Source organism: Schistocerca gregaria, unplaced genomic scaffold (assembly GCF_023897955.1).
Source record: "Schistocerca gregaria isolate iqSchGreg1 unplaced genomic scaffold, iqSchGreg1.2 ptg000066l, whole genome shotgun sequence".
NCBI classification, from domain to species: domain Eukaryota; kingdom Metazoa; phylum Arthropoda; class Insecta; order Orthoptera; family Acrididae; genus Schistocerca; species Schistocerca gregaria.
The window spans coordinates 5,257,697-5,285,684 of record NW_026061707.1 but is presented as its reverse complement, the minus strand read 5'-3'; the positions used below and the strand labels follow the sequence as shown (position 1 = coordinate 5,285,684).

Here is a 27,988-nt window from a genome sequence, read left to right as displayed (position 1 = left end):
GAACGGAATTTTGTTCCGCTGCAGATGTAAATTACCGTTTTTCTGATTAACGTGATGTAATGGAAATAGCAACTTTAAACTTTGCCTACGTCTCTGTCAGTCGCAAGGAAACTGTATTTGAAGGTTAAGGTGATATTGTAGACATGTGTGAAAGACATGTTCTGAAATGCAAGTGTTGTTGTTTGGAGAGGACATCGGTTACGTGTCAGATGTGCAGCCAAGCAGTAATGGGTCGCCATAGCTGCAAATATTAGTCGGTAATATGAAGTGTTGTCAGCTGAAGTCTGATGATCCAGACGACCGTAAGGACGAAGTACGCAAAAGTGCCGCTCGGCCGCGCCCCTTTAGCTCAGTGGTAGAGCACTGGACTAGTAAACCAAGGCGCGTGAGTTCCATCCTCAAAGGAAGAAGTCGAATTTTGGAAATCAGTTGCGCGTCGTGGCCGTATAGCAAACAGTATCTGTGATGACGAACAATTAGCGACAAGCCTTTTATTAAGAATTACTTTCAGATGTGATTAAGGCGAATGGCGCAGATAAAGCCTTTGCCAAAGCGGTACAGCATAAGGTGGGACGAGGCAGTCTGAATTACATTTTATAGATGTATTTCTCACATATGTCAGAGCCTCTCGCGGTCGTCGTCGTCGTCGTCGTCGCCGCCGCCGCTTCTGCAGAAGTAGCAAATGGCCATCGTGGCAAATGCGGCGAGGCACGCCCTGCCTTCGATTCCGTATGCACAAAGTGTGTGGTCTTGTTTCCCAGTCTATATTTGGTCGGTCACGTAAGAGGTTGAATGTAACGAATGGGTGGGAAAGAGCAAGGGCAGCGGCTGTGTAGAACGAAAACACAAATTATCAGGGGTGTGAGCGTTTCGAGATGAGTCATATACCAGTTGCACCTGGTCGTCAGTGACCGTGTGGCCTAATGGATAGGTTCTGCTTGAGACGCGACAGCGATCGGACGTGCTGTGTATTCGATCCGCCGTTACCCTCGGGATGTTAATATTTACCTTCTGTGTGTGAGGTTTCTTTGTCTTCTGTTTTTCGTTGTTTCTTTGCCTGAGTGTTTGTTTTGTGTCTTGCGTTGTATTGCGGCTTTTGCAGCATTAATTAAGTGGTATGGCTTCCCGGTTGTTTCCGCGGAAGTGTACTCTCAGTTTTCAGTTTAACAAGGCTACCAGGAATGTCCAACCGACATCGTTGGAAATTCACGAATGGATTGTGGACACGATTGGCATTACATCGGACCAGGTACATACGGCGTATTTTGATACAGAATTACACTGCTTTTTTGTGAAATTGTTGAACCCGGTTTTGCTGGATAAGTTATTACTTAAACATGGTGAGCAAGTGTCGTTCCGTCATAGGGATGGTTCTGTTAGCAGTGTTACTGTCTCAAATGCTGAAATTACGTATACCACAGTTCGGGTTTACTATTCACCTCCTGAGGTTGACAACAGCTATCTTAAGGAAGCTTTGCTTGGTTATGGTACTGTTCAGTCAATTCGAAATGAACGTTGGTCTGCACAACATAAGCTGCAATGTTATAATGGTGTCAGATCAGTTGAAATGCATATTAAGTCTAATATACCGTCCCATCTGGTTGTATGCGGTTATCGTGTACATCTTACATATGAGGGACAGCTTGGTACATGTTTCCTATGTAATGAACATGGTCATGATCGAGCTAATTGCCCTAAGCGGGTATTTGTGCTTAAAAATGGCCTAGCACAGCGCCGCAAATTAACGGTTGCCGATCTTGTGCCAGCAGCTTCCTCTACTGTTTCCTATCTGCCTCCTGCAGTAGCTTCTTCACAACAGGTGTCACCCTCCCCTGATGCAGGTTTTCCTCTGCTACCCACTCGCCCAGACGTATCGGCTGCTCCTATACCGATTCCGTCTGTTACCAACAGCAAACGCCGTCGTGCTAGTGATACCGGTAGCACTGATGACGAAGCTGCTGTTTTGCAGCCGGTTTGCGAATCTGATGAGAGAATTCCAGAATCTCCCATGCCTGTTTCGGATTCTGTTCCCGCTGTGCCTCCTGCTTTGCCTGATGACGTCGAACTTGCTGCCAGGCCGTCGGCGCAAGAGCCACAACATTCGGTCGAGGTGTTGTTGACATCCCCACCGCCACAGGCATCACAACATGTTGACGACACTTCGGTGGAGACGGCTGTTTGTCGGAAAACCGCTCCTGGAACTGCGCGCTCCGCATTAGCAGACTCCAAACCTATCTTACCACCTCCTACACTTCCAATACCTACACATTCTGAAACCGGTGCCGATGTTCCTGATGCAGTTTTCCCTTGATGGCTCCTCCTTCTGACTCCTCTCGCCCTGCTAATCCTTCGGACGCTTTGGTTGACGTGCCTGATCTCGACCCCCCCTCTCCGCCTGCTCTTGAATCTGGTGTGCATCAGATATGTCGTCGGGTGAAAGTGCCCTCCAATCTCCACGCGGTGCGGAAGAAACATAAGCATGCGAAAGACGACTCTGATTCCGTTGATTCTGGACAATCACCCTCTGACATGTCTGATGTTGATGATATGGATGTAGTTGCTTCTAGTGTGGTGTAATTTGGGTTCATTTCTCATTTTTTGGTTGATGTTGCAGGCGTACACGTTTATTACCTTAAATATAAATGGCATTCAATCTGCTCTGAAGTTAGCGTCTCTGCAGCAGTTTATTTATGACTCTGCAGCTGATATTGTTTTCCTGCAGGAAGTCTCCGTTGCACACCTGTTTGTTCCTGGTTTTCGTACTATTATAAATTTTGCACCTGAGTTTTCTGCAGGTACTGCTTTCCTAATTCGTGACGGTATCCCCGTTACCGAAATTGAGCTTTTAGACTCGGGACGGGGCATTGGTTGTCGGTTATTTGACACGACCTTGGTTAACATTTACGCCCCCTCTGGTTCTAGCAAGCGGCAGGAAAGGTCTCGTTTTTATAAAGAGGATCTGATTTACCTTCTACGAAAAAATCCGGCGACCTTGATATTGGGGGGCGATTTTAATTGTGTGTTACAAGCTAAAGACCAATCCCCTCATTTTAATTATTGTTTCGAGCTACGTTCTCTTGTACGTCAATTACGACTACGCGATGCGTGGGAGGTTAAACACCCCACTTTAGTTAAATTTACATTTTTTACTGCCACCTCAAGTAGTCGACTTGACCGATTGTATATTTCTGATCCCCTTAGTGTTTCTGTTTTAGATGTAGATGTTATTCCAGCCAGTTTTACGGATCATTGTGCCCTAGCTGTTATAATTAATTTGGAGCGTCAACCTCTTAAACTTTATAGGCCGCTGTGGAAATTAAATGTCTCCTTGCTCGATGACCCTGACATCGAACCTCTAATACAGACGGCGTGGGACATTTGTTTACGTTCTCTGCGATACTATCCGTCTAAGCTTCATTGGTGGATCCACTGTGTGAAGCCAAAACTACGTCGCACTTTAATGTCCTACAGTTATAATAGAGCGCGAGATCTGAAACTGACTTTTGAGTATTACTATTCGGTGCTTCGCGAACTTTATGATAATTCTACAATGACATGTGCCCACCTTTCTGAGATTCGGAAAATTAAGGCCAAGCTTCTTAGTATTAAGGGGCTTCAGATGGAAGGATTGAAGATTAAATCTAAACCACCGTCCACGTTAGCACATGAAATGACTTCTATGTACCATCTGTTTCGTCACCACAAGAACCGTCGACGTGTATTGATTGACGGCCTTATGGCAGCTGATGGTCGCCGGCTTACCTTACAGAATCAAATAACCCATGAACTTACCTGCTACTATGAGACGTTATATACTGCGGCTGATTCTGATCCGATTGATGTTGACGAGATTTTAACTGCTATCCCACCAGTTTTAACAGAGGACCATAATGCGAAATTTTTAGCTCCTTTTACTGCAGACGAAATTTCAGCTTTCATTGCTTGTTCAGCATCTCACAATTCTCCTGGTCCTGATGGCCTACCTAAGGAGTTTTTTGTTAGTTTTGGCCTATTATAGGGCCTGTTTTTACGGATATTGTGAATGAAATCTTGAATGGTGGCACAATTCCAGCCAATTTCAAGAGAGGTACGGTTGTCCTGATACCAAAATCTGCTGGTTTGAAGACAGCTAGTGACTTTCGTCCTTTAACCCTTTTAAATTTTGACTATAAGACGGCCGCTAGGGCTGTTAATGCACGTCTATCCCTCTTGCTTACACCTGTGATACCTCCTTGTCAAAGCTGCTTTCCAGGGCGCTCCATATTGACGTCTCTGGCGGGGTATCGTGATGTCGTGTCGATTGTCGCTGTCACCAATATTTCCTGTGCGCTTTTATTTGTTGATTTTAGTAAGGCCTTTGATCGTGTGTCCCATTCGTTTTTAGAGCTTCTGCTGCACCGGCTCGGTTTTAATGAACAGGCGCTGCTGGTACTTAAGAATATGACGACTGGCATTTCTGCTAAGATTGACATTAATGGCCAGCTAACAAAGGTCATTGATAATCAACGTGGCTTCCCGCAAGGTAGTCCTTTATCCATGACCCTTTATGCTCTCTCCCTTCAACCACTCCTCACACGTCTCAACTCGACACTTCGTGGTCTTACGATCTCTGGGCTTAACCAGACGGCAACGTCTTATGCTGATGATTTGGTTGTTTTGCTTCGTTCCACCGCAGAAGTGCCGCAGTTGAAAATGAAACTCGATAAATTTTCTGCGGCCTCAGGTTCTCGTATCAATCCCCGTAAAAGCAAGCTCCTGAATTTGCGGGGCTTTGAACGTGTGGTTGCTACGTGGGTTACAGCTGTTGAACACTATACTCATTTAGGTATCTATCTTGAACGTTGTCCTCTTCGGATGGCTGCAAAAAATTGGCAAGTGGCCATTTCCAAGCTGCAAGGTGTTTTATTAGAACACTCATGGCGTTCGATACCGCTACTGCAAAAAAAGCGTGTATTAGACACTTATGTTTTATGTAAAGTATATTACGTTGCTCAGCTGTTTCCGCTTCCCCGAATGCAGGGTGCAAAAATGGTCCAGCTTATTAACAGATATATTTGGCGGGGGCATATTTTTAAATTACGTTGTGATGTTCTTACGAAGCCGCGTCTTGAGGGCGGCTTGTCGTTCACCGATGTCCGTCTCAAGGCTGCTGCCCTTTATGTTAAGATGTTAAGCGAACCCTCCATCTTTTATTATCTGAGTCCCCGACTGTTACTTCGCAATTATTCCATGTCGTTCGTCCAGAAAGGTTGCCACCGCCCATTAACGTTGGGCCTCTAAATGCGAAGCTACGGCATGTTCGGGACTTCTACATTGAGATTAGTTACCTAGACCTCCACTTACAACGTCGTCCTGTTATTACTACGCTAACCCTGCTTGACAAATGGCACCGGTCTTCTTCTTCCAACCCGATTGTTTTGCATTATCCCAGTTTTAATTGGCGTAACATATGGACGAATATTAGCTTACCCGTTCATTCAACAGCTGTTGCGTCCCTATGGTATAAGGTAGTTAATCAGCTGATTCCTACGAACGAACGCCTTCATCGTATAGGTTTATGTGTCTCTCCGCTTTGTCAAACGCGTGGTTGTGTTGATACACCCTAACACCGATTTACCTGCGCTGACCGTCATCGCATGTGGCACTGGCTGCGCCGACAATTGGCTTTACTCACCAGGAGCTCAGAATCGGCATTTAAGACTGATATTCTCTGCTGGCCGGACACGGTTTTTTATCCCCGGACCAAGAACAACACCGTTATGTGGCTTCTAGGCCGTTACATTTTTGCAGTGGTTGATGATCATGGTATTACCGATTTTATTTCGTTTACTGGTTACATGCTTCATGAGTACTGGACGCAAAAGTCTTTCCCACACCTTAAGAGGGACTTTGCGAATATGCTTACTATTGTTTTCGAAAAGCAGGGAGTTAGTTAAGTTTCAATTTCTATTGATCGCTCCTGCGCCTGAATCATTAATGGAACCGGTATAGGGGCATACTGAGCTAACTTCATGACAGGGAAGACATTCTCGCTAGTTCTTAGGTACAATCTTGGCAGGAAGGCAAAATAATTCTTTAGATAGACAACGCTTCATAAGTCCGGTGTTCACATATAAGTATCATAAGGCGTCGGAATTCGGATCTGAAGATTACTGGTTCGAATGCTGTCATGCTCGTGTTTTATCACTTCTGAAAAAGAAACATACCGTTTTAATGTAGCAATTGAGCAGTACGAAACCGTCTGAATGTTGCTGTTGACCATTTTCTGCTTGGAGATGCTCTTGAGCTTGAAACACACACTACAAGACCGGTGTTAACTAGCGAAATGGTCGGCAGAGTGCCGTCACCGCGAGTATTCACTGGCACTTGCACATCTAAAACAACGTCGGAAAGTAACTCGTTCGCCTTTTGAGTCACATCAAGTATGAGTGTTATTTTTGACGCCACTAGCTCTGCAGGTTGTCATGCAATTCCTTTACCTCTCAGAAATGATTATGAAATAAAAGTGAAGTACGTGACGAGTGTGACGTTAGGAAAACATTAGGCAGCATGGAGAGATTCTATATGGGACCACCCAACCCAAACGAGTACTGTGTGACGTGCTACTCGTCAAGTATTCACCGAAGCAGCCCGGGTAGCTCAGTCGGAAGTTCCGCTTCAGACGCCGTGCAGGGTGTACGTGCCTAGTCTTCCGCTCCGCCGTAGCGTTACGTATAGTCGGATATCGTTTGTTTCGTGTAGTGTTGTACCTTCTGTAAGTTTTTCTCCGTCGTTGTTTCGTTCCTTGTGTTACTTTCTGTGTGTATTTCAGTGTTTTTTGTGTAGCGGTTTAGACCGCGTAGTTTTTGAAAATGTCTTCTCAGGTTATTCCTCGTCAGGCTACAGTTAGTTTTGCTTCCGACAAGTCCACCCGCCATGTGCAACCTAGTTCCCTTGAGATTCATGATTGGTTAGTAGATACCTTTGGCATTAATTCGGATCAGGTGCACACTGCATATTTTGATACAGAACTCTATGTTTTCTTTGTTAAATTTATGGACCCCCTTCAGGTTGATAAAATTATTTCCAAATTTGGTCATCAGGTTCTCTTTCGGCATCGGGATGATTCTGTCAGTACCGTACTGCTTTCAAATGCTTCCATTACGTACACCAGTGTTCGTGTTTACAACCTTCCGCCGGAGGTGGATAATGTGTATCTTAAGGAAGGTTTACTCAAGTATGGTGATGTTAAGAGTATTCGCCTTGAACGCTGGTCCAGCCAACATCGCCTGCAGTGTTACAGTGGCATTCGTTCCGTCGAAATGCACGTGAAGCAGAATATTCCCTCGCACCTGCAGATCGGTGGATATCGTGTCCATGTAACATATAGTGGTCAGGTTGGCACCTGTTTTTTGTGTAATGAGAGTGGCCACGTGCGTACCAACTGTCCGCGGAGGGTTTTTGTGTTAATAAATTCTCTCGAACAGCGTCGCAAGTTAACGGTCGCTGACCTCGTTGCAGGTGGTTCTGCTCTTGGTGTCGAACAGTCCAGTGGTAGTAGCGCCCAGCCGCAGGTTGTGCACGCCCCTCACACAGAATTTCCTCCTTTACGTGCCAAATCTGATGTTGTTCCGTCGGTTCCTCAGGTGGGTGTGCCGCTTTTGAATAATAAACGGCGTCGCGCACAAGATGGAAATAGTACGGATGAGGATCTCCCCGAGATGCCCCAATCCGAGAGACCGACATCCTCCGAGCCACAGAGTAGTGTAGATGCTCCCTGTTCCCCTGAAGTAGCTGTTACGGTAGCGGCTGCTGACGCCCCTCCGGCTTCCGACGCGGCTTCTCTCGAGTCGGCTCGTCGGTCGGACCTGTTGGCGCCGCTTTCCGAACCGACTTCGTTGTCACAACAAGTTGAGTCGCAACAACTTCCTGCTTCGCTGCCCCACACCTCTGCCAGCGGAGCTGCTCCGCTTCCTTCCAACTTAGCAGTTTCTGAGCTTCCTGCTCACGTTTCGCCTCCGTGTAGTCCATGTTTGCCGGAAGCTAATACTGGTGTAGACCAGTCCGTTTCGTCGGATGTTTCCCCCCCGCGACCCCGGACCCTGACTGTGGACCGGCGCGGGTGTTGTCAGATACAGAACGTGATCCTCCTACGTCATCGGCGGCTGCCGCTTCCTTGCCCGTCAGCCGACGCAAGTTGCGCGTTCAGCCGAACGTCAATGCTGTTCGTAAAAAACCGAAACGTAAGGGATCAGCGGAAGGGGGTAGCAGTCCCGCTCCCTCGGATGCCTCCGTCTCCCCTGCTATGGACTGTGATGTTGATGCGTCGGTGTAGGTGATTCTTTCCTAGCTTTTCTCTCCATGGTTCAAGCATACACCTTTCTTACCTTAAATGTTAACCGTATTGAGTCCGACGTTCGCATTGCCTCTTTGCGGCAGTTTCTTTACGACTCCTGTGTGGACGTAGTATTTTTGCAGGAAGTATTGTTTTCTGATCTCTCTCTACCTGGATTTCAAACTGTTTTTAATGTCGCACCGGAGAATTCAACAGGAACTGCTCTTTTCTTTCGAGAAGGTATTCCTATTACTGACATTGAATTCCTTGACTCTGGCCGTGGGATTGGTTGTCGTCTTTTTGATCTCCACCTAGTTGTTTTGTATGCCCCCTCTGGTTCGGGTCGCACTGTGGCTCGATCGCGCTTTTATAAGGAAGAGCTTATTTATCTTTTGCGGAAGAGTCCTCGGAGTCTCCTGCTCGGAGGCGATTTTAATTGTGTTTTACGCCCTGAAGACCAGTCCCCCAATTTTAATTATTGCCGAGATTTACATGACTTGTTTCGTACGATGCACCTGCGTGATGTTTGGGAACACAAATATCCAACCCTGGTGAAATTTACGTATTTTACCGCGTCCTCATGCAGTAGACTCGACAGATTCTACTTCTCTGATTTTTTATGTGATAACATTCTTTCTGTCGATGTTATTCCTACAAGTTTTTCTGACCATTGTGCTTTTACTGCAACTGTAAATCTTAGTCACCAACCAGCAAAACTTTATCGTTCCCAGTGGATGTTAAATGTTTCCCACCTTGCCGACAGTGCCATTGATGAAGTTGTAAGTGCCGTGTGGGAGCGATGTCTTCGCTCCGTCCCGCGTTACCCCTCCTTGCTCGTTTGGTGGACTGCGTTTGCCAAGCCCAAGATTCGTCAGACTTTGATTTTTTACTGTGCCGCAAGGGCGCGTGATTTTAAGAACACGTATGAATTTTACTACTCTGTCCTGCGTGAACTGTATGACGCGGCGGGTCCTTCTCCTCTGCGGATCCATGATGTTCGTCGTATTAAAGCCAAGCTCTTGACCCTCAAACGACGACAGTTGGATGGTCTGCGAGTAAAGTCGAAACCTCACTCTCTTGTTGAAGGTGAACTGACTTCTTTGTACCACCTGCTGCGGCATCAGACTCGACGTCGTCGCTCCTTCATCTCTTCTCTTATGGTGGATGGTGGACGACAGCTTATTGCACAGGAGGATATGACTCGTGCTCTTCATCAGTATTACGCTAGTCTCTGTCCTGCCGATGATTGTGGTGCGTCACTTTCTGATGATGTCCTTGAGGATCTTCCTGCGACGATCACGCCTGACGCGAACGGCGACTTTCTCTGGGAGTTGCAGGTAGATGATGTTTTTGATTTTATTGCTCACTCTCCGTCCGGTAAATCGCCGGGTCCAGACGGCCTGCCAAAAGAATTTTATCTCCGTTTTTGGCCTCTTTTGGGTGGCACTTTTACGCAGATTTTAAATGAGATTGTCAGGGGGATGGATGTGCCTGCCGATTTTAAAGTAGGTAAAATTGTTTTAATTCCGAAGTCCACTGGTCGTTTATCTACTGCCCATCTTCGTCCGCTCACATTGCTGAACTTTGATTACAAGACAGCTGCTAGAGCACTCAATAGTCGATTGTCTTCACTGCTTCGTGGTGTGATTGATGCACATCAATGTTGTTTTCCTGGTAGATCTATTCTGACCCCAGTAGCCGAATATCGGGATGTTGTCTCGGTTGCGGCGGTTACAAACGTTCATTGTGCCTTTTCTTTTACTCGATTTTTATAAGGCTTTTGATCACGTCAGTCATGTGTTTTTAGATCATGTTTTAGATACAATAGGTTTTAACGCTTCATCACGTGGTGTTCTTGGTAATTTGTATAGGGGAATAACTGCTCGGGTGTCAGTCAATGGGCAGCTGACGCCGCCCTTTGCTATCCGCCGAGGGGTACCTCAGGGTAGTCCGCTCTCTATGTCGCTATTCATATTGTCCCTGGAACCGCTGCTTCGGACTCTTGCTTTCAAGCTTCAGGGTATGACCCTCTCTGGTGGGAAGCTCACTGTCAAGGCGTACGCGGACGATGTCATTGTTCTCCTCCGTCAACGTGATGATATCACATTCTTGAAAGGGGCAGTCGATGCATACTGTTGTGTCTCTGGAGCGCGTCTTAATCAGGGTAAGTGTAAGTTCCTTGATATTCGAGGGTTTCGCGATGCTGATGTTCCTTGGGCCACTTTTGTCGATCGCCATACGTCATTGGGGATTACCATTGATCGGTGTCCTATAAAAATGGCAGCTCTTAATTGGAAATCTGTCACCGAGAAGATACAGGGGGCTCTGATGGTCCATGAGCAGCGCTCTGCTACCATTTTGCAAAAAATCAGAATTTTAGACACATACGTGTTATGTAAATCCTATTATGTTGCTCAGCTGTTCCCCCTTCCCATTATGGTGGCGAAACGGTTGCGCCAATTGTCTAGCAGGTTTATATGGAAGGGTCATCTATTCAAGTTGCGTTACGAGGTTATGACGAAACCGCGTATCTCCGGAGGCTTGGGCCTCACTGACATTACTCGCAAGGCATCTGCCTTGTACGTCCGCCATACGACTCTAATTGTTACGCAAGAAGTGACTTCAATTACATCCAGACTTTTTACTGTTGTGCGTCCGAAGAGCCTTGCTCCACCTGTCGACATCGGTCGCCTCAATTTTAAGTTGAAACACGTTCGGGAATTTTATATTGCGGTTAGTTACCTCGGTGACGTCTTCTTGCGACGACCGGTGCCAACGACCAAGAGCTTGATTGCCCGTTGGGAGGGGCTGGCCGGTCCCAATGCAATCGAACTGGCGTCTCCATCAGTGTCCTGGAAGAACGTCTGGAAGAATGTTAGTCTGCCGATCCACACTATGGCAGTGGCGTCCACGTGGTGTAGGGTAGTTAATGGTTTGGTCCCCACCAACGTACGACTGCACCGTATTGGTCTTCCTGACACGGACAACTACACTCGGTGTGGTCTCCTGGACACACTTGAGCATCGATTCACCTGCAGTGGGCACCTTGCTAATTGGATTTGGCTCAGGAAACAACTGGCTTTTGTCACTAGGACTGCCGAAACCGCTTGTACCATTGACATCATCGTACGGCCCGATTCTTCCTTTTATCCGCGAACGAAGCTCAATACCGTTATGTGGTTGCTTGGACACTTCGTACATTTTGTTATTACTTGTCATGAAGAGGATGAACACCTAAAATTCGACAGTACATTCTTACTGCTTACTGGAACCGATTGCGCATGCCAGCACTCCGTGAAGATTTTGCAAATATGCTTAGCCTGACATTTGAAAGGGAGGGTGTTGGCTAAGGTCGCTTGTGCTGGCCGATTTCCTATATACTGTTTCTGGATTTGCCACCTTACTGTAAACTAGTTTTCTAAACCTGGACTGAAGTTTTCGTGGATATTTAGGACGAACAAGAAAAACAAACGTGAGACCAAGAAACGAGACAGTAGGGGAAAGTACGACGCCGTAGTACAGGTGCCATTCGGAAACAGGACGGTGGAGTCATCGTGGCCAGGCCTCGGGTTTCGACCCCTGCTCGCTTTGTTTCCGCAGACCTGAATCTGAGTGTCACCCCTAAATTTTAACCAATGGCATATCAAGTAATACAAAAAAAAAGAAAGGAAAAATAAAATGAAACAACAAGGAAAAAAATAAAAAAGCAAAAAAAAATAAAAAAAGTCGGTAGAGCATGAGACTCTTAATCTCAGGGTCGTGGGTTCGAGCCCCACGCTGGGCGGAACGGAATTTTGTTCCGCTGCAGATGTAAATTACCGTTTTTCTGATTAACGTGATGTAATGGAAATAGCAACTTTAAACTTTGTCTACGTCTCTATCAGTGGCAAGGAAACTGTATTTGAAGGTGAAGGTGATTTTGTAGACATGTGTGAACGACATGTTCTGAAATGTAAGTGTTGTTGTTTGGAGAACACATCGGTTACGTGTCAGATGTGTAACCAAGCAGTAATGGGTCGCCATAGCTGCAAATATTAGTCGGTAATATGAAGTGTTGTCAGCTGAAGTCTGATGATCCAGACGACCGTAAGGACGAAGTACGCAAAAGCACCGCTAGGCCGCGCCTCTTTAGCTCAGTGGTAGAGCACTGATCTAGTAAACCAAGGGTCGTGAATTCCATCCTCAAAGGAGGAAATCGAATTTTGGAAACCAGTTGCGCGTCGTGGCCGTATAGCAAACGGTATCTGTGATGACGAACAATTAGCGACATGCCTTTTATTAAGAATTACTCTCAGATGTGATTAAGGCGAATGGCGCAGATAAAGCCTTTGCCAAAGCGGTACAGCATAAGTTGGGACGGGGCAGTCTGAATTACATTTTATAGATGTATGTCTTACATATGTCAGAGCCTCTCGCCGTCGTCGTCGTCGCCGCTTCTGCAGAAGTAGGATATGGCCATCGTAGCAAATGCGGCGAGGGACGCCCTGCCTTCGATTCCGTATGCACAAAGTGTGTGGTCTTGTTTCCCAGTCTATATTTGGTCGGTCACGTAAGAGGTTGAATGTAACGAATGGGTGGGAAATAGCAAGGGGCAGCGGCTGTGTAGAACGAAAACACGTATCATCAGGGGTGTGAGCGTTTCGAGATGAGTCATAACAAAGTTTGCACTTGGTCGTCAGTGACTGTGTGTGGCCAAATGGATAAGGCGTCGGACTTCGGATCTGAAGATTACAGGTTCGAATGCTGTCACGCTCGTGTTTTATCAGTTCTGAAAAAGAAACATATCGTTTTAATGTAGCAATTGAGCAGTACGAAACCGTCTGAATGTTGCTGTTGACCATTTTCTGCTTGGAGATGCTCTTGAGCTTGAAACACACACAACAAGACCGGTGATAACTAGCGAAATGGTCGGCAGAGTGCCGTCACCGCGAGTTTTCACTGGCACTTGCACATCTATAACAACGTCGGAGAGTAACTCGTTCGCCTTTTGAGTCACATCAAGTACGAGTGTTAATTTTGACGCCACTAGCTCTGCAGGTTGTCATGCAATTCCTTTACCTCTCAGAATCGATTATGAAATAAAAGTGAAGTACGTGACGAGTGTGGCGTTAGGAAAACATTAGGCAGCATGGAGAGATTCTGTATGGGACCACCCAACCCAAACGAGTACTGTGTGACGTGCCATCCGGCAAGTATTTACCGAAGCAGCGCAGCTAGCTCAGTCAGTAGAGCATGAGACTCTTAATTTCACGGTCGTGGGTTCGAGCCCCACGCTGGGCGGAACGGAATTTCGTTCCGCTGCAGATGTAAATTACCGTTTTTCTGATTAACGTGATGTAATGGAAATAGCAACTTTAAACTTTGCCTACGTCTCTATCAGTCGCAAGGAAACTGTATTTGAAGGTGAAGGTGATTTTGTAGACATGTGTGAAAGACATGTTCTGAAATGCAAGTGTTGTTGTTTGGAGAGCACATCGGTTACGTGTCAGATGTGTAGCCAAGCAGTAATGGGTCGCCATTGCTGCAAATATTAGTTGGTAATCTGAAGTGTTGTCAGCTGAAGTCTGATGATCCAGACGACCGTAAGGACGAAGTACGCATAAGTACCACTAGGCCGCGACTCTTTAGCTCTGAGGTCAGTCTGCCTGCGGCAGCGGTGGTGAGCGGACCTCCAGGGCCAGCGAGCTGTGGCAGGAAGTGTTTACGTCAGGCGGTGAGTCGCGTGCTTACAGCGTCTGCTTATTAGTATTCGTTCCGTTCTGTAAGATCTGATATGGAATTATGAATCCGACTAACAGGAAAGATACCTTGAAGTTTACCTTTGATAGGAACTTTTCGAAACCAAATTCGTTTCAAGTTGAAGCATGGTTAGAGGAAACAGCTAAGATTACTTTTGATGACTTTGTATGGATAAATTTCTCTATCGTGACTAGTGTTGTTTATGTGAAATTAACGTCCTCTGAAATGTGTGATAGAATTGTGGAGTCCAGTGGAGGTGTACTGAAGTTTAAACATAGAGATGGTACCGTCAGTGACGTCAGCATTACGCATGCTGGACTGGGCATCCGAACGGCACGTATTTTCGAACTCCCGTTTGAAATATCAGCCGCGCAAATAAATTCTGCATTAACACCTTACAGGAGGGTCATTAACAATTTTGCGGAGCGTAGGTCCAAAGCCCACAAATTTCCGGTGCTTAACGTCGTCAGGCAGGTTAAGATCGATCTACAGAAGCACATACCTTCATATATTTACGTAGGTGGACATCGCGGAATTGTCATATATGATGGGCAGCCAAAAACGTGTGCCGACTGTGGTGCGTCCGTCCACTTGCGCTCTGAATGTATACAAAGACGCGTGACGCAGATACATGTCGGTGAAGCCGCTAGCCCCCCTGTGACGACGGCACTGCCACTGACATACGTTGCCGCGGCTTCTGGTCTTCCACCCGCTACCCCGCCTGTAGATGCCGCTCGTTTGAATGATGTTTTTCCGATAACGTCAAAGAACCGAGTGCTGACCCGGCACCGCCGCTACCACACTCAGAGATGGAGGTAACGACGGATGGCTCCCCAGTGGTTGATGCCACTGGTACTGAGGATGAAGCAGACGCTGTGTTCCCGGCGGATCAACCCCAGAGTCAACGGTCCACTTCGGATGTTGATGATACCGCGAACCCTAACAGGAAGCCTTCCAAAAAGAAGCGGAGACTTGCACATCAAGGAGCCAATCAGCTCGCCCCACAGCTCCACGAAAAAGCGAAACGAATAAGCAGCCAAATGAGTCAGAACACTTCTGAACCCTCTGAAGTTGGTCTCCCCGCGTCTGGTCGAATGGACATTGATCCTGTGGTGTCTCCCCCTGTGAATCCACGACGGGTGGAAGATAGTGATACCTCGAGTAGAGTCGTTTTGCCGGATGCCCACGCTCAAGGAAACGCAGGATCGCTTTTGTCAGAGGCCACTCTCACTGGGAATTGGGCACAGGAAATGGAAGTCTTGGATACGAGCAATGATGCGGCTGTCATGCGGACCATTGAGACGGAATCTTCGGCACCCCCCACAGAGCAGCCTACACCAACCGTACCGGGAACTACAGGAACTCCGACTGACGCGCTTGGCCTCAGTTTCGTTAGCCATCCTTCTAAGACTGTCTAATTAATAGTATGTGCCTTCTCCCGTGAACGAGCCCCAGGCCTATAAAATTGCCACGTTAAACATCAATAAGATACAGTCGTACTGGCGGCTCCGTAATTTACAAGATTTTGTATACGCAGCGGATATCGATATTCTGTTACTTCAAGAAGTCGCTGCGATTGAACTTGACCGAATAACTGGTTATACTACTCTCTCCAATTCCGGGAGCGGTGCGAATTTAGGGACAGCGATTCTGTTAAAAGAAGGGATTGTAGCGACCGACGCAGAAAAACTGCCTGATCATAGATTTAGGGACAGCGATTCTGTTAAAAGGAGGGATTGTAGCGACCGACGCAGAAAAACTGCCTGATCATAGAGGGATCGCTGTCACTTTCCATCGGACACTCATAATCAATGTTTACGCCCCGTCCGGCAGTAGCAATAGGCGTGCTAGGGCTGAGTTCTTCACAAGCGCCATAGTCACACTTTTTAGGGGAACCTACGATCGTATAATTTTTGCGGGTGACTTCAATTGTGTCTTAAGTCCAAAAGACCAGACGCCTAATTTTAACAAATCTGGAGAACTAGAACGTATCGTCCAAGAAATGAACCTCATTGACACATGGGAGCATACGCACGGAGCGGCACCTGGGTTCACCCATGTCACGAACCACTCTGCAAGCCGGCTAGACAGAATCTATGTATCGGCGTGTATGAAGACTCAAGTCCTCCATTCCGAAGTTTGGCCCACAATTTTTTCCGATCATGCGGCATATATTTGTACTGTTAACATGGTCAAGCAAGGCACATTTTCCGGCAGAGGTTTCTGGAAACTTAACAATGCTCTCCTTAACGATGTTGACTGTCACCGTGTCTTTAACGAAACATGGGAGGCATGTGAACGACGGGTTGCACAGTATGCCTCCGTTACTGAATGGTGGATAACACATGCCAAACCAACTTTATCAAAAATGTTTAAACGCTACGCTCGGGACATATCCTGGTGGCAACGGCAAACATCTGAGTTTTATTTTACTTGTCTCAGGGAGCTCTACCAGTCCGATGTGACTGTACCTGAAAATTTTATGCAGATTAAAAAAATTAAGGCAAAATTATTAAAACTTCAGCGGCAGCAGGCAGCAGGCTTTCAAATAAGGTCCAGGCCCCAGAATGTGATAGACGACGAAATGACATCCATGTTTCACGTCATTCGTGAAAATAAGAGGGGGCGGCGGAGATTAATAACTCGTCTTCAGTTGAGTGAAGGCGTTGCGCTCACGCGGCAACAAGACATACGGACCGCACTTCACAATCACCTGGCAGATCTGCTGGCAACGACACATACCGACGATGGAACTCACGATGAATTACTCAATAACTTGCAAAGGACTTTGGGTGCTGCTGAAGTCGAAACTCTCATGCGAGAAATTGATGAAGACGAATTGGATTCTGCGCTATCACGAAGTCCGTTAAATAAATCGCCGGGACCCGACGGTCTCACTGCCGAATTTTATCTTACTTTCCGCGACAAATTAAAGCCCAAGTTGTTGAGTATGTTTAATGAAATTTTACGGCCTGATTTTAATGTTCCTCAGGCTCTCGTGGAAGGCATCGTGGTTTTAATCCCTAAACGCCCAATGTGCAGTTCTGTTGATGATTTTCGGCCGCTTACTTTACTGAACAGTGACTACAAAATTTTAGTACGTATTATTTCTAATAGATTGAAAATGTTGATGAATACTGTCATTGGTCAGTACCAGACCAGTGTAGGTGTCGGTAGGACGATCTTCCAAAATTTGTCTCAATACAGGGACGTCATAGCCATTGCAGATGCGTGCAAGATACGGTGTGCGCTAGTTTCCCTTGACTTTTCAAAGGCATTCGACAGAGTAAACCATCAGTTTCTCATCCGGACGATGCATGCCATGGGATTTCCACTACGTTTTATCAATCTTATACATGAGCTCCTTCGTAAAGGAGTAACTCGACTCATGGTGAATGGCCAGCTGAGCGCATCGATTAATATTACTAATTCAGTGCGACAGGGATGCCCTATGTCAATGGCCTTGTTTGCCATTGCCATTGAGCCTTTGCTTGTCACCTTGACACAGCGTCTACAAGGATTAACCATCCACGGCTTTAAGATTGTTTGTACTGCATGTGCGGATGACGTCGGATTTTTGGTCATGGACGAATGTGAAGTCGAGGAAGCCCTTCAGATCGTCAAAAACTCCGAACTTGTTGCGGGTGCGAAGTTGAATGCCAGGAAATCTGGCATTATGAACATAGGACGCGGCATCTCGCTGCACCATCACGGTCAGTTGCAACTACTTTCTAAAATGAAATGCCTTGGTATTGAGTACATTAGCAACATACAGCACACAATTGCGGTGAACTATAGGAATCTCCTGGCAAGTATGCGTGCTTGCATGCAGACCCACTACCTAAGGAGCCTTGATGAACTGCAGAAAGTCACCTTCGCTAATGTCTACCTCACCTCAAAGATTAACTACGTTGCACAAGTACTGCCCATGCCACAGGAGACAGCGAAGCGTATGATGTCCGCTCTAGGCCATTTTGTCACACGTGGACACATTTTTAAAGTCAAGTACGATACGCTCACTCTCTCCACGACCGATGGATGCTTAAATTTAACAGATGTTCGTTCCAAGTCACGAGCTTTGTACGTATGCACCACCTACAAACGGTGGAGGTCGTTACCGAACAGTCTCACGGCTCACTTGTTAACCGAAATAGCGCCGGCCTGCCTGCAGCCTCCCGTCTCTGTTCAACATAATCCGCCTGCGCTGACTCACTTTAAGAGCTTTTTCATTGAGTTCAGTTACGTACGGTCAACTCTCCCAGAAAATGAGCTTTCTGTGGTGAAGTTAGTTTATAATAAACTACTGGCAACCAAGAACAGGAACAACATTGAACACAAATACCCAAATCATCGCTGGCCAGTGATATGGAAAAACATACATAGCCGTGATTTACCAACGTCAGTGAAAGCCTCTTGGTACAGGGTCGTGAACCGTAAAATAAGTACCAATTCACGACTTCATGCTCTACATTTGGCTGACTCACCTTTGTGCCTTACGTGCAACTTGCCTGATACTGATGAACATCGTTTTCTGTGCACCACTGTCCAAGCAGTTTGGGCATGCATTCGCCGAAAACTGGCTACGATTATGAGGACTTCCCAGCTTTGTATTAAACCTGAAGATTTCCTGTATCCGGATTCAGTGCCGTACCCAAACACCAAACGGAACTCTGTCAATTGGTTGAAGGGTCATTATGTTCATTATTTACAGACGCAAGGACCCAAGAGTGAGGCGGCGTTCTGTCTTTACCTGGCATTACAGTTTCACATACTTTCACAGACGAGACATTACAGGAAACGAAATGCTAATTTTTTAGAAGTCGTTCTTCGATGAAAGAAGTATTTTTTTTCTTTCCTTCATTCTACTTTGCTTTGTTTTTTTTTCTTTTCTTCTTCAAATGTCACAGTGACGTATACTGAACAGTGATACGACAAGGACTATTTTATTTTCTTCTGTTTTTCTAGAGGACCAGAGTTCCTTGTTTCATTTTCTATTAAAAAAAAATAAAGGTAAATAAGTAAATTATAATAAAAAATAAACGATTATAAAAGTTGATAAACAAACCAACAATACAACGAAAGCACTAAAAAGAACAACAAACAACAGAAAGAGTGTTGCAGACCAGAAGTAGGGGATTGCTGCCTGGGGTGAAGTACGGTGGGGACTTCGTGGGCCCTCTCGCCGCTACGGTAGCCGTGAAGGCCCAGGACAACTCTCTGAACATGGAATACAACACACGTACAAAAAAAAAAAAAAAAGTGGTAGAGCACTGATCTAGTAAAGAAAGGGTCATGAGTTCGATCCTCAAAGGAGGAAGTCGAATTTTGGAAATCAGTTGCGCGTCGTGGCCGTATAGCAAACAGTATCTGTGATGACGAGCAATTAGCGACATGCTTTTTATTAAGAATTACTCTCAGATGTGATTAAGGCGAATGGCGCAGATAAAGCATTTGCAAAGCGGTACAGCATAAGGTGGGACGAGGCAGTCTGAATTACATTTTATAGATGTATTTCTCACATATGTCAGAGCCTCTCGCCGTCGTCGTCGTCGTCGTCGCCGCTTCTGCAGAAATAGGGTATGACCATCGTAGCAAATGCGGCGAGGGACGACCTGCCTTCCATTCCGAATGCACAAAGTGTGTGGTCTTGTTTCCCAGTCTATATTTGGTCGGTCACGTAAGAGGTTGAATGTAACGAATGGGTGGGAAATAGCAAGGGGCAGCGGCTGTGTAGAACGAAAACACAAATCATCAGGGGTGTGAGCGTTTCGAGATGAGTCATATACAAGTTGCACTTGGTCGTCAGTGACTGTGTGGCCAAATGGATAAGGCGTCGGACTTCAGATCTGAAGATTACAGGTTCGAATGCTGTCACGCTCGTGATTTATCAGTTCTTAAAAAGAAACATATCGTTTTAATGTAGCAATTGAGCAGTACGAAACCGTCTGAATGTTGCTGTTGACCATTTTCTGCTTGGAGATGCTCTTGAGCTTGAAACACACACAACAAGACCGGTGATAACTAGCGAAATGGTCGGCAGAGTGCCGTCACCGCGAGTCTTCACTGGCACTGGCACATCTAAAACAACGTCGGAAAGTAACTCGTTCGCCTTTTGAGTCACATCAAGCATGAGTGTTAATTTTGACGCCACTAGCTCTGCATTTTGTCATGCAATTCCTTTACCTCTCAGAAACGATTTTGAAATAAAAGTGAAGTACGTGACGAGTGTGGCGTTAGGAAAACATAAGGCAGCATGGAAAGATTCTGTATGGGACCACCCAACCCAAACGAGTACTGTGTGACGTGCTTCCCGGCAAGTATTCACGAAAGCAGCCCGGCTATTTCAGTCGGTAGAGAATGAGACTCTTAATCTCAGGGTCGTGGGTTCGAGCCCCACGCTGGGCGGAACGGAATTTTGTTCCGCTGCAGATGTAAATTACCGTTTTTCTGATTAACGTGATGTAATGGAAATAGCAACTTTAAAATTTGCCTACGTCTCTGTCAGTCGCAAGGAAACTGTATTTGAAGGTGGAGGTGATTTTGTAGACATGTGTGAAAGACATGTTCTGAAATGCAAGTGTTGTTGTTTGGAGAGCACATCGGTTACGTGTCAGATGTGTAGCCAAGCAGTAATGGGTCGCCATAGCTGCAAATATTAGTCGGTAATATGAAGTGTTGTCAGCTGAAGTTTGAGGATCCAGGCGACCGTAAGGACGAAGTACGCAAAAGTACCGCTAGGCCGCGCCTCTTTAGCTCAGTGGTAGAGCACTGGACTAGTAAACCAAGGGTCGTGAGTTCCATCCTCAAAGTAGGAAATCGTATTTTGGAAATCAGCTGCGCGTCGTGGCCGTATAGCAAACAGTATCTGTGATGACGAACAATTAGCGACATGCCTTTTATTAAGAATTACTCTCAGATGTGATTAAGGCGAATGGCGCAGGTAAAGCCTTTGCCAAAGCGGTACAGTATAAGGTGGGACGAGGCAGTCTGAATTACATTTTATAGATGTATTTCTCACATATGTCACAGCCTCTCGCGGTCGTCGTCGTCGTCGTCGTCATCGCCGACGCCGCCGCTTCTGCAGAAGTAGCAAATGGCCATCGTGTCAAATGCGGCGAGGCACGCCCTGCCTTCGATTCCGTATGCACAAAGTGTGTGGTCTTGTTTCCCAGTCTATATTTGGTCGGTCACGTAAGAGGTTGAATGTAACGAATGGGTGGGAAATAGCAAGGGGCAGCGGCTGTGTAGAACGAAAACACAAATCATCAGGGGTGTGAGCGTTTCGAGATGAGTCATATACAAGTTGCATTTGGTCGTCAGTGACTGTGTGGCCAAATGGATAAGGCGTCGGACTTCAGATCTGAAGATTACAGGTTCGAATGCTGTCACGCTCGTGTTTTATCAGTTCTGAAAAAGAAACATACCGTTTTAATGTAGCATTTGAGCAGTACGAAACCGTCTGAATGTTGCTGTTGACCATTTTCTGCTTGGAGATGCTCTTGAGCTTGAAACACACACAACAAGCCCGGTGTTAACTAGCGAAATTGTCGGCAGAGTGCCGTCGCCGCGAGTTTTCACTGGCACTTGCACATCTAAAACAACGTCGGAAAGTAACTCGTCGCCTTTTGAGTCACATCAAGTATGAGTGTTAATTTTTACGCCACTAGCTCTGCAGGTTGTGATGCAATTCCTTTACCTCTCAGAACCGATTATGAAATAAAAGTGAAGTACGTGACGAGTGTGACGTTAGTAAAACATCAGGCAGCATGGAGAGATTCTGTATAGGACCACCCAACCCAAACGAGTACTGTGTGACGTGCTGCCCGGCAAGTATTCACCGAAGCAGCCCGGCTAGCTCAGTCGGTAGAGCATGAGACTCTTAATCTCAGGGTTGTGGGTTCGAGCCCCACGCTGGGCTTAACGGAATTTTGTTCCGCTGCAGTTGTAAATTGCCGTTTTTCTGATTAACGTGATGTAATGGAAATTGCAACTATAAACTTTGCCTACGTCTCTGTCAGTCGCAAGGAAACTGTATTTGAAGGTGAAGGTGATTTTGTAGACACGTGTGAAAGACATGTTCTGAAATGCAAGTGTTGTTGTTTGGAGAGGAAATCGGTTACGTGTTAGATGTGTAGCCAAGCAGTAATGGGTCGTCATAGCTGCAAATATTAGTCGGTAATATGAAGTGTTGTCAGCTGAAGTCTGAGCATGAGGCTCTTAACATTTTGGTCGTGGGTTCGAGCCCCACGCTGGGCGGAACGGAATTTTGTTCCGCTGCAGATGTAAATTACCGTTTTTCTGATTAACGTGATGTAATGGAAATAGCAACTATAAACTTTGCCTACGTCTCTGTCAGTCGCAAGGAAACTGTATTTGAAGGTGAAGTTGATTTTGTAGACACGTGTGAAAGACATGTTCTGAAATGCAAGTGTTGTTGTTTGGAGAGCACATCGGTTACGTGTCAGATGTGTAGCCAAGCAGTAATGGGTCGCCATAGCTGCAAATATTAGTCGGTAATATGAAGTGTTGTCAGCTGAAGTTTGAGGATCCAGACGACCGTAAGGACGAAGTACGCAAAAGTACCGCTAGGCCGCGCCTCTTTAGCTCAGTGGTAGAGCACTGGTCTAGTAAACCAAGGGTCGTGAGTTCCATCCTCAAAGAGGGAAATCCAATTTTGGAAATCAGTTGCGCGTCGTGGCCGTATAGCAAACAGTATCTGTGATGACGAACAATTAGCGACATGCCTTTTATTAAGAATTACTCTCAGATGTGATTAAGGCGAATGGCGCAGGTAAAGCCTTTGCCAAAGCGGTACAGTATAAGGTGGGACGAGGCAGTCTGAATTACATTTTATAGATGTATTTCTCACATATGTCAGAGCCTCTCTCGGTCGTCGTCGTCGTCGTCGTCATCGCCGACGCCGCCGCTTCTGCAGAAGTAGCAAATGGCCATCGTGTCAAATGCGGCGAGGCACGCCCTGCCTTCGATTCCGTATGCACAAAGTGTGTGGTCTTGTTTCCCAGTCTATATTTGGTCGGTCACGTAGGAGGTTGAATGTAACGAATGGGTGGGAAAGAGCAAGGGGCAGCGGCTGTGTAGTACGAAAACACAAATAATCAGGGGTGTGAGCGTTTCGAGATAAGTCATATAAAAGTCGGACATTGTCGTCAGTGACTGCGTGGCCTAATGGATAAGGCGCCGCACTTCGGAACTGAAGATTACAGGTTCGAATCCTGTCACGCTCGTGTTTTATCAGTTCTGAAAAAGAAACATTCCGTTTTAAAGTAGCACTTAAGCAGTACGAAACCGTCTGAATGTTGCTGTTGAACATTTTCTGCTTGGAGATGCTCTTGAGGTTGAAACACACACAACAAGCCCGGTGTTAACTAGCGAAATTGTCGGCAGAGTGCCGTCGCCGCAAATTTTCACTGGCACTTGCACATCTAAAACAACGTCGGAAAGTAACTCGTCGCACTTTGTGTCACATCAAGTATGAGTGTTAATTTTGACGCCACTAGCTCGGCAGGTTGTGATGCAATTCCTTTACCTCTCAGAAATGATTATGAAATAAAAGTGAAGTACGTGACGAGTGTGACGTTAGGAAAACATTAGGCAGCATGGAGAGATTCTGTATGGGACCACCCAACCCAAACGAGTACTGTGTGACGTGCTGCCCGGCAAGTATTCTCTGAAGCAGCCCGGCTAGCTCAGTCGGTAGAGCATGAGACTCTTAATCTCAGGGTCGTGGGTTCGAGCCCCACGCTGGGCGGAACGGAATTTTGTTCCGCTGCAGATGTAAATTACCGTTTTTCTGAGTAACGTGATGTAATGTAAATAGCAACTTTAAACTTTGCCTACGTCTCTGTCAGTCGCAAGGAAACTGTATTTGAAGGTGAAGGTGATTTTGTAGACACGTGTAAAAGACATGTTCTGAAATGCAAGTGTTGTTGTTTGGAGAGGACATCGGTTACGTGTCAGATGTGTAGCCAAGCAGTTATGGGTCGCCATAGCTGCAAATATTAGTCGGTAATATGAAGTGTTCTCAGCAGAAGTCTGATGATCCAGACGACCGTAAGGACGAAGTTCGCAAAAGTATCGCTAGGCTGCGCCCCTTTAGCTCAGTGGTAGAGCACGGGACTAGTAAACCAAGGGTCGTGAGTTCCATCCTCAAAGGAAGAAGTCGAATTTTGGAAATCAGTTGCGCGTCGTGGCCGTATAGCAAACAGTATCTGTGATGACGAACAATTAGCGACATGCCTTTAATTAAGAATTACTCTCAGATGTGATTAAGGCGAATGGCGCAGATAAAGCCTTTGCCAAAGCAGTACAGCACAAGGTGGGACGAGGCAGTCTGAATTACATTTTATAGATGTATTTCTTACATATGTCAGAGCCTCTCGCGGTCGTCGTCGTCGTCCCCGCCGCCGCTTCTGCAGAAGTAGCAAATGGCCATCGTTGCAAATGCGGCGAGGCACGCCCTGCCTTCGATTCCGTATGCACAAAGTGTGTGGTCTTGTTTCCCAGTCTATATTTGGTCGGTCACGTAAGAGGTTGAATGTAACGAATGGGTGGGAAAGAGCAAGGGCAGCAGCTGTGTAGAACGAAAACACAAATTATCAGGTGTGTGAGCGTTTCGAGATGAGTCATTTACAAGTTGCACTTGGTCTTCAGTGACTGTGTGGCCTAATGGGTAAGGCGTCGGACTTCGGATAAGAAGATTACAGGTTCGAATGCTGTCACGCTCGTGTTTTATCAGTTCTAAAAAAGAAACATACCGTTTTAATGTAGCATTTGAGCAGTACGAAACCATCTGAATGTTGCTGTTGACCATTTTCTGCTTGGAGATGCCCTTGAGCTTGAAACACACACTACAAGACCGGTGTTAACTAGCGAAATGGTCGGCAGAGTGCCGTCACCGCGAGTTTCCACTGGCACTTGCACATCTAAAACAACGTCGGAAAGTAACTCGTTCGCCTTATGAGTCACATCAAGTATGAGTGTTAATTTTGACGCCACTAGCTCTGCAGGTTGTTATGCAATTCCTTTACCTCTCAGAAATGATTATGAAATAAAAGTGAAGTACGTGACGAGTGTGACGTTAGGAAAACATTAGGCAGCATGGAGAGATTCTGTATGGGACCACCCAACCCAAACGAGTACTGTGTGACTTGCTGCCCGGCAAGTATTCACCGAAGCAGCCCGGCTAGCTCAGTCGGTAGAGAATCAGACTCTTAATCTCAGGGTCGTGGGTTCGAGCCCCACGCTGGGCGGAACGGAATTTTGTTCCGCTGCAGATGTAAATTACCGTTTTTCTGATTAACGTGATGTAATGGAAATAGCAACTTTAAACTTTGCCTACGTCTCTGTCAGTCGCAAGGAAACTGTATTTGAAGGTGAAGGTGATTTTGTAGACCTGTGTGAAAGACATGTTCTGAAATGCAAGTGTTGTTGTTTGGAGAGGACATCGGTTACGTGTCAGATGTGTAGCCAAGCAGTAATGGGTCGCCATAGCTGCAAATATTAGTCGGTAATATGAAGTGTTGTCAGCTGAAGTCTGATGATCCAGACGACCGTAAGGACGAAGTACGCAAAAGTATCGCTAGGCCGCGCCCCTTTAGCTCAATGGTAGAGCACTGCACTAGTAAACCAAGGGTCGTGAGTTCCATCCTCAAAGGAAGAAGTCGAATTTTGGAAATCAGTTGCGCGTCGTGGCCGTATAGCAAACAGTATCTGTGATGACAAACAATTAGCGACATGCCTTTCATTAAGAATTACTCTCAGATGTGATTAAGGCGAATGGCGCAGATAAAGCCTTTGCCAAAGCGGTACAGCATAAGTTGGGACGAGGCAGTCTGAATTACATTTTATAGATGTATTTCTCACATATGTCAGAGCCTCTCGCGGTCGTCGTCGTCGTCGTCGTCGTCGTCGTCGTCGTCGCCGCCGCCGCTTCTGCAGAAGTAGCAAATGGTCATCGTTGCAAATGCGGCGAGTCACGCCCTGCCTTCGATTCCGTATGCACAAAGTGTGTGGTCTTGTTTCCCAGTCTATATTTGGTCGGTCACGTAAGAGGTTGAATGTAACGAATGGGTGGGAAAGAGCAAGGGCAGCGGCTGTGTAGAACGAAAACACAAATTATCAGGGGTATGAGCGTTTCGAGATGAGTCCTATACAAGTTGCACTTGGTCGTCAGTGACTGTGTGGCCTAATGGATAAGGCGTCGGACTTCCGATGTGAAGCTTACAGGTTCTAATGCTGTCACGCTCGTGTTTTATCAGTTCTGAAAAAGAAACATACCGTTTTAATGTAGCATTTGAGCAGTACGAAACCGTCTGAATGTTGCTGTTGACCATTTTCTGCTTGGAGATGTTCTTGAGCTTGAAACACACACTACAAGACCGGTGTTAACTAGCGAAATGGTCGGCAGAGTGCCGTCACCGCGAGTTTCCACTGGCACTTGCACATCTAAAACAACGTCGGAAAGTAACTCGTTCGCCTTTTGAGTCACATCAAGTATGAGTGTTAATTTTGACGCCACTAGCTCTGCAGGTTGTCATGCAATTCCTTTACCTCTCAGAAATGATTATGAAATAAAAGTGAAGTACGTGACGAGTGTGACGTTAGGAAAACATTAGGCAGCATGGAGAGATTCCGTATGGGACCACCCAACCCAAACGAGTACTGTGTGACGTGCTGCCCGGCAAGTATTCACCGAAGCAGCCCGGCTAGCTCAGTCGGTAGAGCATGAGACTCTTAATCTCAGGGTCATCGGTTTGAGCCCCACGCTGGGCGGAACGGAATTTTGTTCCGCTGCTGATGTAAATTAACGTTTTTCTGATTAACGTGATGTAATGGAAATAGCAACTATAAACTTTGCCTACGTCTCTGTCAGTCACAAGGAAACTGTATTTGAAGGTGAAGGTGATTTTGTAGACATGTGTGAAAGACATGTTCTGAAATGCAAGTGTTGTTGTTTGGAGAGGACATCGGTTACGTGTCAGATGTGTAGCCAAGCAGTAATGGGTCGCCATAGCTGCAAATATTAGTCGGTAATATGAAGTGTTGTCAGCTGAAGTCTGATGATCCAGACGACCGTAAGGACGAAGTACGCAAAAGCGTCGCTAGGCCGCGCCCATTTAGCTCAGTGGTAGAGCACTGGATTAGTAAACCAAGGGTAGTCAGTTACATCCTCAAAGGAAGAAGTCGAATTTTGGAAATCAGTTGCGCGTAGTGGCCGTATAGCAAACAGTATCTGTGATGACGAACAATTACCGACATGCCTTTTATTAAGAATTACTCTCAGATGTGATTAAGGCGAATGGCGCAGATAAAGCCTTTGCCAAAGCGGTACAGCATAAGGTGGGACGAGGCAGTCTGAATTACATTTTATAGATGTATTTCTCACATATGTCAGAGCCTCTCGCGGTCGTCGTCGTCGTCGTCGTCGTCGTCGTCGTCGTCGCCGCCGCCGCTTCTGCAGAAGTAGCAAATGGCCATCGTGGCAAATGCGGCGAGGCACGCCCTGCCTTTCATTCCGTATGCACAAAGTGTGTGGTCTTGTTTCCCAGTCTATATTTGGTCGGTCACGTAAGAGGTTGAATGTAACGAATGGGTGGGAAAGAGCAAGGGCAGCGGCTGTGTAGAACGAAAACACAAATTATCAGGTGTGTGAGCGTTTCGAGATGAGTCATATACAGGTTGAACTTGGTCGTCAGTGACTGTGTGGCCTAATGGATAAGGCGTCGGACTTCGGATCTGAAGATTACAGGTTCGAATGCTGTCACGCTTGTGTTTTATCAGTTCTGAAAAAGAAACATACCGTTTTAATGTAGCATTTGAGCAGTACGAAACCGTCTGAATGTTGCTGTTGACCATTTTCTGCTTGGAGATGTTCTTGAGCTTGAAACACACACTACAAGACCGGTGTTAACTAGC

The 27,988-nt window shown here is 46.3% G+C and overlaps 6 non-coding genes across 6 annotated transcripts; all 6 read left to right on the top strand.

Moving 5' to 3' along the window:
* The first annotated feature begins 13,521 nt into the window (after positions 1-13,521).
* Trnak-cuu (transfer RNA lysine (anticodon CUU)) lies at positions 13,522-13,594 on the top strand. Its single transcript has one exon. It is a non-coding gene; the product is annotated as a tRNA-Lys (tRNA).
* A 6,791-nt stretch (positions 13,595-20,385) lies between these two features.
* Trnak-cuu (transfer RNA lysine (anticodon CUU)) lies at positions 20,386-20,458 on the top strand. Its single transcript has one exon. It is a non-coding gene; the product is annotated as a tRNA-Lys (tRNA).
* Positions 20,459-21,898: 1,440 nt separating this feature from the next.
* On the top strand, positions 21,899-21,971 carry Trnak-cuu (transfer RNA lysine (anticodon CUU)). The gene has a single exon. It is a non-coding gene; the product is annotated as a tRNA-Lys (tRNA).
* A 1,778-nt stretch (positions 21,972-23,749) lies between these two features.
* Trnak-cuu (transfer RNA lysine (anticodon CUU)) lies at positions 23,750-23,822 on the top strand. The gene has a single exon. It is a non-coding gene; the product is annotated as a tRNA-Lys (tRNA).
* A 1,428-nt stretch (positions 23,823-25,250) lies between these two features.
* On the top strand, positions 25,251-25,323 carry Trnak-cuu (transfer RNA lysine (anticodon CUU)). The gene has a single exon. It is a non-coding gene; the product is annotated as a tRNA-Lys (tRNA).
* Positions 25,324-26,772: 1,449 nt separating this feature from the next.
* On the top strand, positions 26,773-26,845 carry Trnak-cuu (transfer RNA lysine (anticodon CUU)). Its single transcript has one exon. It is a non-coding gene; the product is annotated as a tRNA-Lys (tRNA).
* The last annotated feature ends 1,143 nt before the right edge of the window (positions 26,846-27,988 follow it).